Here is a 13,919-nt window from a genome sequence, read left to right as displayed (position 1 = left end):
GCTGCCTTGCAACATGTGGAGCGAGTACCTTCAATTAACATTCGTAAAATTGCATGTAACATAGGGACGAATCAGACGAATGTAAGAACAGTCCTCCGAGAGCAATTGTTACGGCTATTTCACTTACAGCGTGCCCACAGCCTGGAACCAGTTGATTATCCACCCAGAGCCCAGTTTTTGCAGTGGTACCTGGAACAGTGTGAAATGCATCCTACGTTTCCATCCTCTGTGTCGTTTACCGATGAAGCAACGTTGCTGGCCGGTGTGGGAGTAAGGTTCTAGGCGCTTCAGTCTGGAACCGCGTGACCGCTACGGTCGCAGGTTCGAATCCTGCCCCGGGCCTGGATGTGTGTGATGTCCTCAGATTAGTTAGGTTTAAGTAGTTCTAAGTTCTAGGGGACTGATGACCACAGATGTTAAGTCCCATAGTACACAGAGCCATTTGAACCAAGCAACGTTCGGGCGTGATGGAGTCTTCAACATTCACAATTTGCATGTTTGGGGTGGGGATAACCCACATGCCACAGTTACTAGCGCTCATCAAGTGCGGTTCTTCGTTAATGTGTGGGTCGGTGTTGCTGGAGACTGTTTAATTGGGCCGTATCTGCTACCTAGGCCATTAAATGGTAGGCACTATTACAATTTTCTCGCCAGAGCATTGCCAGAATATCTGGATGACGTCCCGCTCGCTACCAGACAGCGCATGTGGTTCCAACATGACGGGGCGCCGGCACATTTCAGTCATCGAGTGCGTCTATTCCTGGACTGACGGTTCCCAGAAACGTGGATTGGCAGAGGTGGTCCTGTACCATGGCCTGCACTACTGGTCATTGAAATTGCTACACCACGAAGATGATGTGCTACAGACGCGAAATTTAGCCGACAGGAAAAAGATGCTGTGATATGTAAATGATTAGCTTTTCAGAGCATTCACGCAAGGTTGGCGCCGGGGTTGACACCTACAACGTGCTCACATGGCGAAAGTTTCCAACCGATTTCTCATACGCAAACAGCAGTTGACCGGCGTTGCCTAATGAAACGTTGTTGTGATGTCTCGTGTAAGGAGGAGAAATGCGTACCATCACATTTCCGACTTTGATAAAGGTCGGACTGTAGCCTATCGCGACTGCGGTGTATCGTATCGCGACATTGCTGCTCGCATTGGTCGAGGTCCAATGACTGTTAGCAGAATATCGAATCGGTGGGATGAAGAGGGTAATACGGTACGCCGTGCTGGTTCCCAACGGCCCCGTATCACTAGCAGTCGAGATTACAGGCATCTTATCCGCATGGCTGTCACGGATCGTGAAGCCACGCCTCGATCCTTGAGTCAACAGATGGGGGCGTTTGCAAGACAACAATCAGCTGCACGAACACTTCTACGAATTTTGCACTAGCATGGACTAACAGCTCGGAGACCATGGCTGCGGTTACCCTTGACGCTGCATCACAGACAGGAGCGCCTGCGATGGTGTACTCAACGACAAACCTGGGTGCACGAACGGCAAAACGTCATTTTTTCGGATGAATCCAGGTTCTGTTTACAGCATCATGATGGTCGCATCCGTGTTTGGCGACATCGCTGTGAACGCACATTGGAAGCGTGTATTCGTCGTCGCCATACTGGCATATTACCCGGCGGTGGTATAGGGTGCCATTGGTTACACGTCTCGGTCCCTCTTGTTCACATTGACGGCACTTTAAACAGTGGACGTTACATTTCAGATGTGTTACGACCCGTGGCTCTAACCTTCATTCGATCCCTGCGAAACCTTACATTTCAGCAGAATAATGCACGACCGCACGTTGTAGGTCGTATATGGGCCTTTCTGGATACAGAAAATGTTCGACTGCAGACCTGGCCAGCACATTCTCCAGCTCTTTCACCAATTGAAAACGTCTGGTCAATGGTAGTCGAGCAACTGGCTCGTCAGAATACGCCAGTCACTACTCTTGACGAACTGTGGTATCGCGTTGAAGCTGCATGGGCAGCTGTACCTGTACACACCATCCAAGCTCTGTTTGACCCAATGCCCAGGCGTATCAAGGGCGTTATTACGGCCAGAGGTGGTTCTTCAGGGTACTGATTTCTCAGGATCTATGCACCCAAATTGCGTGAAAATGTAATGACATGTCAGTTCTAGTATAATGTATTTGTCCAATGAATACCCGTTTATCATGTGCATTTCTTCTTGTTGTGAACAATTTTAATGGCCAGTAGTGTAGATAAGATGAATTATCTAGTTTTGTACACTTCATTTCCGCAGGAATTTTACGAGTATTTACATCTACCTTTGGACATTAACGTATCATTTAATGCAGACAAAATACATTTCTCTCACTCAGAGTACATTTAACAATAACTTTCACTTTGAGCTCTGTCTTATACACTGATCACTCAGCTGGCCTACTACACTGAAGCGCCAAAGAAACTGGTACAGGCATGCGTATTCAAATACAGAAATAAGTAAACAGGCAGAATACGGCGCTGCGGTCGAAAACGCCTATATAAGACAATAAGTGTGTAGCGCAGTTGTCCTTCTCTGCCGATGACCTTCTCCTTCACTTCAGTCACCTCCTCTCCGAACAACTCAACTCCCATCGCTCTTCCATCTTCCTCTCCCTCAACCTTGAACGTGCTTACTACCGTGTATGGCATTCCGGCCTCCTCTTCAAGCTCCAAACCTTTGACCTTCCTATTAACTACGTCCGTCTGATCGCCTTCTTTCTTTCCCACCGTCCTTCCTATGTCACCATGCATTACACGGATTCCTACACCTTCTACCCCTCCGTCGGTGTGCACCAAGGTTCCGTTTTCTTCCCTCTTCTCTGCCTTCTTTACACGGCAAACATGCCGCCGCCTTCACCCCCTTACACCTTCTCCAGTACGCCGATGACACTGCCTTCCTTGCCTTCGCTCACAACCTGCAACGCTCCCAGCACCTTCTCCAATCCCATCTTGACTGGTTCACCACTTGGTGTAACCAGTGGCTGCCCAAGGTCAATCCCTCCAAGACCCAGGCGATCATTATAGGCAAAACCACCCCGTCCTTCCGTCTCCTCGATTTCTATCTCACTATCTATGGCCGTCCTATCAACCTCACCCCCACCCTCAAGTACCTTGGCGTCACCCTTGACCATCGCTTCTCCTGGATCCTCCATCTCTGGACGATCCAAGCCAAGGCACGCTCCCGACTCTGCCTCCTCGAGCTCCTTTCTGGCCGCACATGGAGTCTGGAGCCCTCCATCGTCCTCCACACCTATAAATCCCTCATCTGCCCTATCCTCTGTTATGCCCATCCTGCCTGGATCGCCGCCTCTCCTACCTTCTACAAATCCCTTCAAATCCTGGAACGCCATGCGCTCCACTTCGCCTATCGCATCTGCCTCCCCTCCCCATGCAGATCCTGTATGACTTAATTCCGTTCCTACACCTCCTCCTTTTCCTTGAATGGACACGGATCTTTTACACCTCCCACAAACTTGTCTCTCCCATCCTTTTCTATCCCTGCCCACTGCTGAGCCTGTACTCCCACATCCCACCCACTCTCCGTCTCTCCACACTCGATACCATTGCCCAAGTTGGCTTCCGCCAACTCCCCCTCCCTGATGATCCCTTCATCCCTTCCATCTACCCCTCCTACCAACTTTCATCCTCCCATTCCTCCCCCTGTGTTTTACCTCCATAACACCTTCTTTCCTTTCTCCCCCCATTACTACCTCCCTCCCTCCCCTCCCCCCCTCACCGAGCTTCCAATACCCCCCTACCCTCTCCCCTACCCCTCTCTTCCACTCTCCCACTGGCACATACCCCTAGCCCTCTCTCTCCTACCAACACCTCTTCCCTCTGGCAGGCCCCCAGCTTTTTTGTGTGAATTGTGCGTCTTCATGTGGGTAATCAAGATTTAAGTGAGTCTGAACGTGGTGTTATAGTCGGCGCGCAAGCGATAGGACACAGCATCTCCGAGGTAGCGATGAAGTTGCGATTTTCCCGTACGACCATTTCACGAGAGTACCTTGACTTTCAGGAATCCGGTAAAACATCAAATCTCCGACATCGCGCGGCCTGAAAAAGATCCTGCAACAATGAGGCCAATGACGACTGAAGAGAATCGATCAGCTTGACAGAAGTGCAACCCTTCTGTAAACTGCTATACATTTCAATGTTGGGCCATCAAAAAATGTCAGCATGTGAACCATTCAACGAAACATCATAGATATGGCCTTTTGGAGCTGAAGGCCCACTCGTGTACCCTTGATGACTGTACGACACAAAGCATTATGACTCGCCTGGGTCCATCAACACGGACATCATTGGACTGTTGATGACTGAAAACATGTTGCCTGGTCGGACGAGTCTCGTTTCAAATTGTATCGAGCAGATGGACGTGTACGGGTATGGAGACAACCTCATGAATCCATGGACTGTGCCGACTTCAGATACGCCTAGATACGACTCTGACATGTGACATGTAAGTAAGCATCCTGTCCGATCACCTGCATCCATTGATGTCCATTGTGCATTCCGATGGACTTGGGCAAATTCAGCAGGACAATGCGACGCCCCACACGTCCAGAATTGCTACAGAGTGGCTCCAAGAACACCCTTCTGAGTTTAAACACTTCCGCTGGCCACCAAACCCCGCATACATTTACATTATTGAGCATATCTGGGATGCCTTGCAACGTGCTGTTCAGAAGACATCCCCACCCCATCGTACTCTTACGGATTTATGGACAGCCCTGCAGCATTCACGGTGTCAGTTCCCTCTAGCACTACTTCAGACATTATTTGAGTCCATGCCACATCGTGTTGCGGCACTTCTCCGTGCTCCCGTGGGCCCTACATGATATTAGACAGGTATACCAGTTTCTTTGGCTCTTCAGTGTTGAAGACTGTGATGTCTTATTATTACCATTCTGCTAAATTTGCAAATTTTGATGACTGAAAGGAACTGGATATATCATGGAACTCCAAATAATCCAACATACAGCCAATATTTAGACAGGTATACCAGTTTCTTTGGCTCTTCAGTGTAGAAGACTGTGATGTCTAATTATTACCATTCTGCTAAATTTTCAAATTTAGATGACTGAAAGGAACTGGATATATCATGGAACACCAAATAATCCAACATACAGCCAATATTTACGTACAGTAATTATAATAACTTGCCCTGGGCAGACGTCCGTGCAAGCCAGAGGTACCAGATCGGCTGACTGACTTCACAACATGAATACCACATTTGATTATTTGACCCGTGTACCGTATCGACAGCTATTATTAAATGGTTTGTTTTCAAATAGCATCCAAACGTTTCTGTGAATCATCAAGTCCCTGCCCATGTCTCATTTCATCAGCAAGTTTCTGAACTATGATAAACGAAGTGACGTCAACAGAAGAGTTCTAGTATAGATTACGTGCATGAATGGAGGTTTGGATCGATCAAAGTATATGAGTGACAGATCGTGCACCCTCAGACCCGTTATTGTTTGGTCCAAAATCAATGGAAACAGTCATAGCCATTAAGTATCTGGGTATATACCTGTCGAGTTGTTTAAACTTTAACTACCACATAAAACTAATCGTAGGAGGGACAGATGCCAGACTAAGATTCATTGAAGCAATCTTCAGGGAGGGTAGATAACCAACGAGGGAGATAACATACAAAACTTTTTCAGTCGTTACTCGAGTGTTGCTCCTCGGCCTATAGTATACAGAGACGTTGGAGCATTAGAAAATTGCAGCGAAATGCAGAAAGATCTGCAGCGGATAGGCATTTGGTGCAGGGAGTGGCAACTGACCATTAACATAGACAAATGTAATGTATTGCGAATACATAGAAAGAAGGATCCTTTGTTGTATGATTACATGATAGCGGGACAAACACTGGTAGCGGCTAATTCTGTAAAATATCTGGGAGTATGCGTACGGAACGATTTGAAGTGGAATGATCATATAAAATTAATTGTTGGTAAGGCTAGTACCAGGTTGAGATTCATTGGGAGAGTTCTTAGAAAATGCAGTCCATCAACAAAGGAGGTGGCTTACAAAACACTCGTTCGATCTATACTTGAGTATTGCTCATCAGTGTGGGATCCATACCAGGTCGGGTTGACAGAGGAGATAGAGAAGATCCAAAGAAGAGCACCGCGTTTCGTCACAGGGTTATTTGGTAAGCGTGATAGCGTTACGGAGATGTTTAGCAAACTCAAGTGGCACACTCTGCAAGAGAGGTGCTCTGCATCGCGGTATAGCTTGCTGTCCAGGTTCGAAAGGGTGCGTTTCTGGATGAGGTATCGAATATATTGCTTCCCCCTACTTATACCTCCCAGGGGCAACGGCCTTGCCGCAGTAGATACACCGGTTCCCGTCAGATCACCGAAGTTAAGCGCTGTCGGGCGTGGCCGGCACTTGGATGGGTGACCATTAGGGCCACCATGCGCTGTTGCCATTTTTCGGGGTGCACTCATCCTCGTGATGCCAATTGAGGAGCTACTTGACCGAATAGTAGTGGCTCCGGTCAAAGAAAACCATCGTAACGACCGGGAGAGCGGTGTGCTAACCACACGCTCCTCCTCTCCGCATCCTTATCTGAGGATGACACGACGGTCAGATGGTCCCGATTGGCCACTTGTGACCTGAAGACGGAGTGCTTATACCTCCCGAGGAGATCACGAATGTAAAATTAGAGAGATTCGAGCGCCCACGGAGGCTTTTCGGCAGTCGTTCTTAACGCGAACCATACGCGACTGGAACAGGAAAGGGAGGCAATGACAGTGGCACGTAAAGGTGGCTTGCTGAGTATAAATGTAGATGTAGATGAACTTAACCATGTAGGACTGATAGAGTCGTAAAAAAGATCAAATGACGAGCTGTGCGTTTTGTTAAGGATTCGTTTTGTAAATGCAAAAGTGCCACAGGGATGGTGATTCAACTCCGCTAACAGACGTTACACTAGAGGCGTTGTGCGTCACAGCATGGTTTCCTTGTTGAAATTGAGAGAGCAAACATTCCTTGATGGGTAAGTCACCATACTGCTTTCTTTTACATGTATTTTGCGTAAATAACATACAGGAAAAATTAGGGATATTCCTGATAGTATATGGTCTTACCAACAGTCGATATTCCGGAGCACCATTCTCTAATGGACTGCAGACGTCAACGTGAAGCTTGGCGTCTACTTTCTGTACCTGTCTTCCAGAAACAATGTCTCTCATAACTGTTGATAAACCTTTTGCCGCTTTTTAAATATTTTGTACTATGTACTTATGATTTCATATCGAGGAACGCTTGATCCACCATTGCACCACAGTTTCTATTCTTCCTAAGGCCTGACACATCCATTAAAACATCAAATCACGCTATGCCTCAGTAATGGTGTTATATACACAGTCAAAGAGTATGTTGTCGTGAGAAAGACATCATCTAAACAGCTTTGGACGAGCACAATTGATAATGAATGCTCACCAACTCATTGTATTTTCATGTCATCTTAATACTGATGAACTACTGAGTTAGAGGTGGCTGCTATGTTGGAGACTCGTAGGTGAACGGAATACTTCAGTGCAGCAAATAATCGTCACGCTATAGGACTTTGCCCATTACACCATCCCCGAAGATGTTTGTGTGCTTACTTTTCGTAGTCCTCTCCCATCCCCCCCCCTCCCCCCAAGCAAAAAGGAAATCAAAGGACTTACCTAGATTCGGACAAAATCACTGCCACCAAAATCATTGTCCTTGTTTAATATCGAGTGGATGAGAAGGGTCGTCGTTGGCTAGTTGGGATTGCAAGAAAGGATAGACACGTTACAGTGTTTTCAGCAATGGAGAACAGCTACTTGTGACAAGCCACCGGCAAACCGTCTTGCACAACAAAAGCCACAATGAGTCACGAATATCTCCGCTTTCTGAACGTCACGGTGCGACTAAACCTCATCGGCCGAGGGGAGTGTTGAACGCAGCAGCTCCTGCCTAGTTAACTCGTGAAAAGGTGGCGTCTGTCATTCGGACAACATTTCTCAGTGGCAACGCGCTTTACATAGGAGTCTTTTCAATCAAATCTAGCCTCAAATATCTTTGTTATTGGTTTCAAGTCCGCAGCCTGTTATTGCAACAGATAGCAGTTCGATTAAATGTGATCACATACTGTGATTGCCTACACGAGTTGTTGATATTTTTTTCCAATTTATTTCGGCGTTTCGTATCGTATCAAAGCAAATGACAAATATCCCATATCAAAAGAAGAAATATTCGAAACAATTCGTCACAAATTCCTAGAAAAATGTACATCGTGACGTGTGCTTGTAATTACCGACAGTGTAGGATGGTGCGCATACTTCGTATTTTCTTGTTTTATGTGGACGAGAGAGGGAGGTACTCAGGCAAGCGTTCTCACGAGAGTAACTGTTCCTGCTCCTTCGGCTCACAGGAGCTGTAACAAGATTCAGCTGCAGCCACCGATATTTTGGAGACATAGACTTACTACACACAATACACTGAGTGTATTAACTCTTGTCCCAATATCCTGACTGAAAACGAAAATTGAACTGACCGGTGACGACGCAACAGGGAACAAAGATTAGCATGGTGCAGTATGGACGAAGGTCGTCTGGGCTGAGGAGTTACGGTGTATGGCTATAGCATACAGTCATGGCAAGGTACGTTTGCCAGAAAAATAGGAATAATTCCTGTTCTTGGAAATGGGGGGGGGGTTAAATTCACATGTGCGGTGGTACTCTAGCATTGCAAATATTATCATGGAATGAAACTGAATCTCTAGCATATTTTATGTTAATCAAAATATCCACGGGTGTACTGCCTGTCTACAGTGTCCAACGGGCGCAATATTTCGGCGATCATACATGTCGCCATCACCAGGTGAACTGACGGACTGAGCTCCTGTGAACGTGCCGGCACGGAGATCCGTACGCTATGGCTGCTCATGGATCAACGTGCCGGCATGTTCACAGGAGCTCAGTCCGTCAGTTCACCTGATGATGGCGACATGTATGATCGCCGAAATATTGTGCCCGTTGGACACTGTAGACCGGCAGTACACCCGTGGATATTTTGATTATCAAATACGCTGGGAGAAACTCAGGAATCACATATTTTATGTTGTCCTCAAATTCCAATAATCCATTGATGTATTGGGTTGGTGAATAAGTTTGTAGCGTTTTTCTAGAATATTAACGAACACGACAGATATGAATAACAGAGACTTTAGTCATCAATAATATATTCTCCTTCCCTATGTACAAAAGTCTTCCAACGCTGAGGTCACTTTACGATTCCGCAATTGTAGAAATCACATGGTTTTGAGGCGAAGAACTCGTCGAGCCGTGTTCGAAGCGCAGTTTCATCCGGAAATCAAGTTCCTTGAAGGATGTTCGATAGAGAGCAGAAGTGGTGAGACTCTGAGGGCGCAAAATCAGGTGAATAAGGTGGGTGGTTTTTTATCAGTCTAGCAGAATGCGGGCGGGCGTTATCGTGGAGTAGCATCACTTCACGCAGTCTTCCTGGTCATGTTTCCCGGATTGCATCTGTAACACTTCTCAGTCGTAGACGATAAATGCCAGCAGTGGTGGTTACATTTCGTAGTACACCACACGGTCGCTGTTCCACCAGATGCGTAACATTATCTTTTGTGGATGTGCGCAGATCTTTGTGCAGGGAGATGCTGCTTTTTATAGACTCAACCATTCCTTTCTTTTGTTTATGTTAGTATAAAGACACCATTTCTCATCACCAGTAACAATACATGATAGGAATGGTCGGTGTTGTTCACGAGCCATTTGATGACGAGCAATCAGAGATGCACATATGGCCCCACACTGCTTTTTGTGTGTGGTGTGCGTACTGTAAGACCTTCGGTACACACACCATCAGATTATTTGACTTCTCACTCTAACGAAGTAGGTGAGTGTCAGCAATATGTCTACTGGTCTTATCGTGGCATGTTTATCTTCTGCCGTTAGGTCAGACGATAGAAATGCCACTTGCACGTTTAGAGTAGCAGATTGACGGTGACCAACTTTAAACAGAACTTGATTAATTTTCACACACATTTACTAAAATAGTAACAAGCATAAACCTTATGTAGCTTGATTCTGGAAGCTATTTACAATTGACAATCAGAAGTTCTTTTGGTCTTGGTACGTTAATCTTATTCTCACATATCTCTGATACTCGACAAAGTGTCTATACATTTATCTTCATGGCTATGTACAGGAATATGGCAATCTTATTAGGCGCAGACTGAAACTTGACTATAGACTGCTACAGACAAATGTAGACTGACTGATCGGAGGTCTGTACACTCGTTATAATACCTCGCGCGTTCAGGTATCACAACGCGAGTGTGATCCGCGAGGAGAAAAGGTTCTATGTTAGCAGCAATCTCATTGGCTGCGTTACATATTAATACACGGATCGGCGGAAGCAGAATTTGGTCCGTCTCTAAGGCAGCGCCATCTCGTAGTGCGGAGACGGACGAGCGCTGCGCCTGCGCTGTTGTGCTTAGCGGGGTGCGCTCTAGTGTGAAAGTTGTGTAAGCGCTAACTACGCAGAACTATGTGCACAACATTGTGAATTTGGCTTAGAGCATGCGGTACCCACAAAAACGATTTTTGAGCCTCCCCATTACATGCAAATGTCGTACCATGCTGGAATGATCATAGTTCATCTCATCTGCCAATTCTTGAGTACATTGACGTGTATCAATGTGGATTAATGCGTTTAAACGATCCTCATAAAACCCCGAAGGGCTTCGTGAACATGGAAAGTCACTAATAACAAAACGATCCTCCTTAAAACGAGAAAACCATCTTCTTGCCATGCTCTGTTGAATGGCATTATCCTCATACAATGTGCACATGTTTCTGGGTACCTCTGCTGCTGTCACCGCTATATTGAACTCAAACAGAAGAATATGTCGGAAATGTTCCGATTTCTCCACTTGTCACTCCATTTTCTGACGTCCACAGCTCTACTCACTGTCTCAAAATGAGGAAATTACAATACGTAAACTCAAATAGCAACAGCGAACTACAAACAAAACCCATAGCAACTGGAATACCAACATGTAAAACATAAACGCTACGAACATATGGATCAACCTATTATATCCAACAAGACAATATACTACCGCTTCATTCCCGATCTGTGTCGGACCATTTAGGCAGAACTCTGCAAATAAGAAGACATTTGCCCGGCCTCTAAGGGCATCTGACGAGAACATATATACAAGATGACGTAAGGCAGCACCGATTTTAATGTTTTGACTATAAGAAAAAGATGGATTCATGTTTGTCTCTTCAGAAATTAACTTGCACTCGAATGACGACTGCTAATAATTTCTGCTATAACTTCTCAATTATACTTTTGATATCCGGAAACACGTAAGTAAATTATTCTCTCTTTTTTGAAAGCCAGCTGCATAGTAACATGTTCGATCTTTCCATTGCTGAAATCTACACGTGTAATCGTGCAACAGCCAAGAGTGATATAATCATTTCGGTCTTTAGTTATTTACTAGAAGCTCGCACCCAGTTTAAATATTGGTCCTTAGATAATGAGCACTGCCTTAAGTTGGACAAAGGTTGACCGAGGAATCAGCTGTGCTTCTCCTAAGAAACACTGCTAGCATATACCTGACGTGATTTAAACTTTATATTTTTGAGGAAGCGTATTATGCATGAGTAACATGTCAGGGTTCTCGACGATCAGCAAGAAGTTGAGAATGGAAGATTGACGATAGCAGACTATTTAATTGGTTAATGTTATTTAGTACATCCGAATGAAAAATTATTAAGTTAGCTTCGATACATGCAGCATTCACAGTACTTCACAATACTCCGATTTTTCTGAAAAATAAGCTTTTTCGTCGATTGCTGTTGTTTATTGTAGTTACATTCACCATTGTAGTTACATTGTAGATACATTCACCTGCTCCGACACTTTTTCCTGCTCTCGTTGTGGACCATTCGACTTTGTTAAAGAACCACCGCACGAAACATATATGTGCCTTGTCATAAGCCCTTTGCCCCGACAAATTCAGAGGAAAATATTTGTTCCACTGCTAGGATTTGAAGTAGCGTCAATGGATCTATCGACTGAGTACAACTTCGTTTCTGACAGTTAGCGAACGGGCTCTGTTCTGGACGATAAACTCTAAGCCAACAAACAAACAATAAAACAAAGATTACAAAGTACTGACACAGTGTTACTTTGAACAAGACCATACGATGTTGCAACAAGACCGATTCTAAATCTACATCTACATCCCGCAAGCCACCCAATGGTGTGTGGCGGAGGGCACTTTATGTGCCACCGTCATTACCTCACTTTCCTGTTCCAGTCGCGTATGGTTCGCGGGAAGAACGACTGTCTGAAAGCCTCCGTCCGCGCTCGAATCTCTCTAATTTTACATTCGTGATCTCCTCTGGAGGTATAAGTAGGGGGAAGCAATATATTCGATACCTCATCCAGAAACGCACCCTCTCGAAACCTGGAGAGCAATCTACACCGCGATGCAGAGCGCCTCTCTTTGCAGAGTTTGCCACTTGAGTTTGTTAAACATCTCCGTAACGCTATCACGGTTACCAAATAATCATACAATAAAGGATCCTTCTTTCTATGTATTCGCAATACATTACATTTGTCCATGTTAAGGGTCAGTGGCCACTCCCTGCACCAAGTGCCTATCCGCTGAAGATCTTCCTGCATTTCGCTACAATTTTCTAATGCTGCAACTTCTCTGTATACAACAGCATCATCCACGAAAAGCCGCATGGAACTTCCGGCACTATCTACTAGGTCTCGAACAGCAAGCCGTCGCAAACAAATGAACCCAATGCGGTGGGCCACGGATAGCGGAATAGGAAGTGTCTGTGCCACATGGGGGATACGTGACGCCAAATATACATTTACACATTGTGCCCGTTGCAGAAGGTCGAGGGCTCGTACACGGTGATCTAAGAGCCCAGCTCTTATTGGCACAGTAGGCACGGCAGTTGACGGCAATCGTGCACCACAGATCACTAGCGAAATCGAGTTCTAAGCATCGTATAGTATTAGGTGCACGCAAAGGGGCAACGCTGTCCATAGAGAGCCCCGCACCTATAGCCATGGCGCTCGATTTGTGGACGTTAAGGCAGTTACCAAAAGTTTCGCCGTAGGTGGTAACCCTCGCCAGTGTCTCCCTGACCTCTGCATAAGCAGTGCTGCTGAATGCATAGTCACAGAGAGGCTTTGAGGAAAGCCGCAGAACAACGGATCCATGGCGAAAGCATACAACGGTGCAGAGAGCGGGCAGCCTTGACGCAGTTCGACGGATCGAGATGGGAGGAGTGAGATTGCCATTGCAGAGTACACGAGAAGTAGCTCCACGAAGGAGACGCATTACGACGTCGACGGTAGCATCAGGGTAGCCCATATTGCGGAGCACCTCTTCCAGGTAGTCGTGATCGACCCGATCGAACGCCTGGCTGAAGTGAAGAGCTGCCAAAAGTCCAGGCATACGACGAGCGCCAGCAAGAGCGATTATGACACGATAGCGACAGAGGCCAGTGCGGATGTTATTGACACCTCCTAAAGAAGTTTGGCTGGGGGTAAGCTGAAAGAACCAGAGGTTGTTCAAAGTTTCAGAGGGCGCATTAGACAGCAACTGACTAGGACGGGGGAAAGGAATACAGTAGAAGACGAATGGGTGGTATTGAGAGAGGAAATAATGAAAGCAGTAGAGAATCGAAGAGTTAAAAAGACAGGGTCTACTAGAAATACTTGAATAACGCAGGAGATATTGAATTTAGTTGGTGAAAGGAGGAAATACGAAAATACAGAAAATGAAGTAGAAATATGAGATAGACAGGATGCGCAAAATGGCTAAGCAGGAATGGCTAGAGGACACATGTAA

General features: G+C 45.9%; 1 protein-coding gene and 1 pseudogene across 1 annotated transcript in view; both read left to right on the top strand.

The window, feature by feature from the left end:
• The window catches only part of LOC126298982 (lysosomal acid phosphatase-like), a 725,001-nt gene that overhangs the window by 602,210 nt on the left and 108,872 nt on the right, over positions 1 to 13,919 (top strand). The window lies entirely within an intron of this gene.
• Positions 6,338 to 6,455, top strand: LOC126299628 (5S ribosomal RNA; annotated as a pseudogene).

This window comes from Schistocerca gregaria, chromosome X (genome assembly GCF_023897955.1).
Source record: "Schistocerca gregaria isolate iqSchGreg1 chromosome X, iqSchGreg1.2, whole genome shotgun sequence".
Classification (NCBI taxonomy): domain Eukaryota; kingdom Metazoa; phylum Arthropoda; class Insecta; order Orthoptera; family Acrididae; genus Schistocerca; species Schistocerca gregaria.
Note: the sequence above shows the minus strand (reverse complement) of the source record. Positions and strands in the feature narration are given on the sequence as shown.